Consider the following 6,190-nt stretch of genomic DNA (forward strand, 5'->3'; position numbering starts at 1 on the left):
GAAATGATTTAACGTCTTCAAAACTGTAACGTTTGTTATCGACAGTTTACACCAGTGTTTCCTAAACTTTTCGCGCTAAATTGCAATATCACCCACTTATCGACCAAAAAATGCTCCATCGCCCACCTGTGTAAAAAAAACCCGACACCCCCACCACAACACAAAATCCCCTGTGTCATTTGACACACACACTATATCGTAGACTCATTGCCTTGTTAGTGACGTTTGGACTAAATATGCGGCTGTTTACAAATCTTTTATTGTGAGTTTAGTTTTGTCATTAGGGTAAATAAAATTCTAACGTTAACTCTATATTATGCAGACAGATTAACTTCTGGAAACTTGCGCTTTCTTTTACACTGATTTTCATTTTCCCCAAATGAACCATTGATCAGAACTACCGATGCAAAAATAATTAATGATTGTACTATAAAGGAAAAGAATACAACTTTTTCATGAGAACCATGTGTCTGATGCAATGCAACTAGTGCAGATACATTCGGTTTCAAACTTGTCAACTTTAGCCGCAAGTCTCCTCATTGTGTCACGTCCAGTTCAATTTTTTTATGGGAAAGTAAAGTTCCAACATGGTTAAAACAAGATTCAACCAGGTATGAGGTAGGAAAGGCAAGCAAAAGTAATTTCAGCTGTTTCTACAGATTGGGGTAGGAATTCAATATACTCTGAGGGTACCACAAACCTTCTTTGCCATTATGGCGATATCGCATTGTGGCGTCATTGTCATTTTGTAATGCTAGCAATTCCTCCTTAACATCATCCTCGCAATCAACCTCAAACGGACTGCTATACCAATTTGGAATACTCAGCACAATAACATCTTGAAATCGCTCCACCATGTTATCGTGTAATGATCGTAAATAGCTACGATATGTAGTTAAATCTTCAACAATCAGTTCATCATTCAAAGAATCAAGTTGCGGAAATCGATGGAATTGACGTTTTGAAATGTTAGTCTTAAACAACACCAATTTTGAAATGAAGGTAGCGATAAATGATTTACAATCAACGAGAGTTTTTATGTTTCTTTGCAATAACTTATTCAAATAATTTAATTTTGTGAATATTTCACAAAGAAAAAAGATATCGCACGTTGCAGCCATCAATGAAGCGGATAGTGGAGTATTTTCAAAGAAATAGATATATAAAACAGTTCAACAAAGCGTAAAACAGAGTTTCCTTTTGACAGCCACCGCACTTCAGTATGGTATAAGAGTTTAGTATGGTCCTCATCATTTCTCGGACAGGATTGATGGAAAATTCGATCAGACAAGGGACTGGACTTCCATTTGTTTACAGTCTTGATAACTAACTGTAGCACATCATTCAATCTACTGTTCATATTTTTTTCCACTAAGTGCTGCCAGTGTGCCAAGCAATGAACAGTTAGTATCTGGTTGGAAATTTCACGCTTTAACAGAGATGAAAAACTTCTGTATCTTCTTATCGTCAAAGGCAAGAATATTACTGAGTGGGATATTATGTTCAAAAAGGAAACACTTCAGAGTGTGAAAAATAGTTGCACCTTTTGAATCAAGCAACTATTTCTCTGTGAATAGCATTTCCTCACAAGGTTGAAGGTCTTCGCTAAAATATCGGACATATATCATCATCATCAAACATTGATTGTCCACGACAGTTGATTCACCTACTTGTATAGAAAATTCAGAACGCTGGAGAATATCAATGAGTTGATGTTTGACATCGTTGGCCATTTCATCGATGCATCGAGAAATTGTGTTATTACTAAGTGGGATCTTTTTCATAATGTTATCGCGTTTTTCGTGCATAACGGTTGACAAAACCTCCTCGATAACTGGGCGAAGTAATATTTCTCCATTGTATGAGGCTTCCCAGACTTAGCAAAAAGCAATACAATGCTGTACGATGCAATCAACCCGTCATTCTCCTGTTTACTAGTTTCCTGGAGTAGTGTGTTGAATGTTTGTATTTACTTTTTGAAAGAGGAGCTCAGTTGCAAAAAGTGTGATAACGGCTTGTCCTTCTCGTCAGAATGCTTTGCATCAAAGTGATGCTTCAAGCGTGAAGGTTTCATTGCTTCGTTGGTCAATGTTTGATGGCAAAGAAGGCATTTTGGTAACTGACAGTTCTGAGGAGAGGGAATAAATCCAAACGATAAATAATCACTACTGTACGGTCGACAAATTTTCTAGACTGGAGGCATCAGTGAAGTGAAAATGGGAAAACGAATTTCTAAAAGACTGCACCAGAAAGGCAATATGGTATTCCCAAAGAGAAGAAAAAGTAAATAGAGCAGAGTCAGAGTCTTTACTGGAACAAATACGGATCTAGTTCGTTTGGCTGCCAGCATGTAAATGCAGACTTAATTTCTAAAAATTCATTGTCACCCACAAAATGCTCATATCGCCCACTTTGGAAAACTATGGTTTACACACTTTGACATTTTGTATGTTAAGGTTTTGGTGACATATTTTCTTTGATTGCTCAACCTTTAGTAGTAGTAGTATTGGAAGAAGAAGAAGAAGAAGAAGAAGAACTTTCGGTGAGATATTTCCTTTGATTAAACTGAAATAGTACAAGCAGTAGTAAAACTAGTAGGAGTAGCAGTAGTCATAGTAACGGTAGCTATATAGAAAACGGATAACAAAAAAGCGGATACAGATGTCACTTCAGATGATCAGAACTCGTACATTTCTAACCCTAGTTACGCACACTGCACCATTAAGCTAAGCAACCCATTACGAGGAATAACATCTTTATAAAGGTAAATATGTTAAAATGGGGAAAAAAATTCTATTTGTTAGAATGATCACCTGCTTTTTGTCATGTGATTCAGGAGGTTAGGAATGAAGAAGAAAGAAAAAGGTATGTGAAAGCTGAGACATTTTGAAGTCTGGACCATTTTTGTTTAAAAAATTCGCATTCAGTTTGGTGCAGAAATGAATTATTGTTGAAACTAAGAAGAGCTTGCAAGTAACTTTAAGAATAAAATTAAAGTGTTGAGTGGGCTGGCATTTGACAAAAAATAAAGGAATTCGCGAACGCAGATGAGCAGTAAAAACAACTTAGAAGGCCAGTTAAGTACCATTAGAAAACGGGCAAGAAAAAAAGCTGAATTGGAAGCTGCAAGACAGAATCAAAAGCCATATATCTCAAACTGCACTGTAGCATTATGCTAAGCGATCCTTAACATCTCATGACGTTAAATAGCTGAAAAGGAGAAAAATATCTGAATTTGTCAGAATGATCACTGAAAACTACACCCCACTCTTCTTGTAGCTAATATTTTTTGACGTTTTCACCATAAGATTCAACTCATAGCTCCATTTGAATACAAATGTTGAATAGTTCACTTCAACAATAACTGACATGTTTTAATTCAAGTTCAGTTTTGGAGGTTACTCACCATATTTTTCGTCAATGAAAGCCACACAACTTTTTTCCTATCAAATATTTTTAACGTGGTTTTCACTTAGTGATAAAACTTAGAATTCTTCGGGCGTAACCAAAAGTTGACATTAATATATTCACCTGCTGCCGTGGCTCTGAAGAAAGAAGCATTAAATTTTTTAGGTCATTCAGTTTTTCTCAACGGGGAAAACAAGACTGCAACTAATACTCAAATACTCCAAAGATTGCATGGTTAGGTCGGTGCAGCCAAGCCTAAAGACAGGAAGGAAGTGGAAAGTCGTGAATGCAATTGGTAATGCTGAAAAGAATCTGAAAACCAGAGGTCCAAAGGGATCTTGTGATTCAGGAGGTTAGGAGTGAAAAGGAAAGAAAGAAGTATGTGAAAACCATCCAGCAATCTTAGCAGGGGCGATGGACAACGTGAGATGCTACAATGCAGAAATCTCTCACATGGAATGACGTGTCACATGGCTCCACTCAGATTGAGTTTCATAGTAAGAGCAACTTAAGACCTGCTTCCATCAAACACCAAACTGTAAAGTGGAGCATGGAAGAGGAGTCAATATGTCCCCTGTGCAAGGACAAACTCCAGTCAATGGACCGTGTTCTGAGTTCGTGCAAGATCGCCCTCGCTGATGGCAGATACACATGGATGCACAAAAGCATGCTGGAAGAACTGACCACTTCAGTCTGGGACCAAATGCAGCGGGACACAACCAAATCAAAAGTGGCCTTCGTAACGAAAGAAGGAAAGGAGTGGACTGGAGCAACGAAGATAACTGGAGATGAATTTGTAGCAAGAGGGAACCTACTTGGACGCGAGGATTCCTGGGAAATAGAAGCGGATATCAGTGAGAAGCGCAAGAACTACTCAGAGTTCAGCACCAAGAATAGTTTGAGACCAAGCATCGTTTTATAGTCTAAACAGGGTGCTAAAGTGATTCTCACTGAGTTGACAGTACCATACGAGAGTCATATAGAAGAGCAGCATATAAGATGAGCAAATATGGTAAGCTGGAAAAAACAGCTAGGGAGTAACGGCTACCACTGAGCTGGGAAAGCAGTTGAGTTGGATCGCGAGGATTCGTGGCTGCATCAATCTGTCGGCTACTCGAGTACCAAAGGCCGCAGAACTACCACAATCAAACACTTGTCTACTGTTGCTGAAAAGTGCTGAATGTGGAGAAGGGCGTAAAGGAATAACCAATGGACCTAGTTATGGGGTCCATTGGTTATTTACAGGAACAGAAGGAAGAAGAGAATTAGTTCCTTCGTCGGTCAGAGTGGCCTAGTGGGCTGAAACACAGACCTAGGAACAAAAGAACGATCTAAGTTCATATCCTGCTGGAGACAGGGTTTTTGGAAGGCAACAGGACACCTAGGAGTCATGACCTGGGTGAATTCGGCTCTTGTAGAGTGTGAGATACAAAGGCCGAAATACTTGTCGGACGGGAGTTCTTCTGATGATGATCTCTCTTGTTATGCGCTCGCCTTATCTTAGATCCATAGTCAGTCCGTTGACATCCAGGAATAGACTGGATGACTACTGGTAAAGTCCAGTTGGCTACCGGGAAAGTTCAGTTGAGCACTGGTAAAGTTCAGCTGACCCTGGGAAAGACCAATTGTTTCCTTGATGAATAAGAACGGCCCCAAGAGTAAACTCAATTGGGCTCACAACCCAGAGACTGAATTCAGAATTTGTGATAGAGCCTAGCAATGAAAAATGCAACCGAGATCCTTATTGAAAGGGGGCTGAGAATGATGGATCCACAGAACTGACACAAGGAAGACACGGAATGTACCAAGGAGTATGAGGTCAGAACAACGGACACCAAACTTCTGATGTAACTGAGGTTGGAAATTCGCCTCAAAAAAGGGAATGAAGATTCATCGAACAAAAATGAAATGTACCACCAAAATAGTAACTCGTAAGCTGCGCACTGCAAATGCAGATAAGACGTTAAGAGACCAAAGCCAGGTCGCAAACCAGTGCTGAAGATACCCAAGCAAGTGAGACTACTGCATGAATGCAATCCCAAAAGGCACAAATGAAGTGTCCAAGAATCAGATAGCAAGTAGTGAAGGGGCCTGGGAACAACTTGGCAAGGAAATATGCAAGGTATTATACATTAAGCTGTGTGTCTTGAAGTATGACAAGCAACTAGAGGCTTGCGATGAAATAATGTACAGTATTTGCAGAGGGCACTTTAGTGTTAAAGAAGAGAAGAGCAAGAAACCGACCAGAAAGAAAAAGCGGCAAAGGGAGATGGAATCCATAAGATATAGAAAGAAATGCCTAAAGAAGCAGCTGCAGACCAAGTCCCGAGGACATGGAAGGTCTGTTGAAGATTTAGCTGCCTAAGCAAATTTTTAAAAAATAGATCCCAAGACATGGGCTTTTGCAGTTTTCGGTTGGTATTTTTTGTGCCTTGGCTGATAGCTGAGTTAAATGAATTGATCTTTAGTTTCTGAGAGACTTCATATTGTGAGGATTAAAGGAACATACTTACCAAGGTATGGCATCAAACTTACTTGGAATGATGGACTCCTAAAAATAAAAGAAATTCAATATTTCGACAATTTTAGAAATTGCCTAAAACTATAAAGGGCAATAAAATCTGACTGGTAATAGCTATAGGGCTAAAATTTTCAGCAATTTCTCATCACATGGATACTAACAAACTGAAAGGAAATTTAAGAAAACTTCATGGCAGACCCTTGTTGAATTTCATCATAATTATATATATATGAGAAATTTCAACCACGTTTCGTGACTCGC

This window comes from Octopus bimaculoides, chromosome 7 (assembly GCF_001194135.2).
Source record: "Octopus bimaculoides isolate UCB-OBI-ISO-001 chromosome 7, ASM119413v2, whole genome shotgun sequence".
Lineage (NCBI taxonomy): Eukaryota > Metazoa > Mollusca > Cephalopoda > Octopoda > Octopodidae > Octopus > Octopus bimaculoides.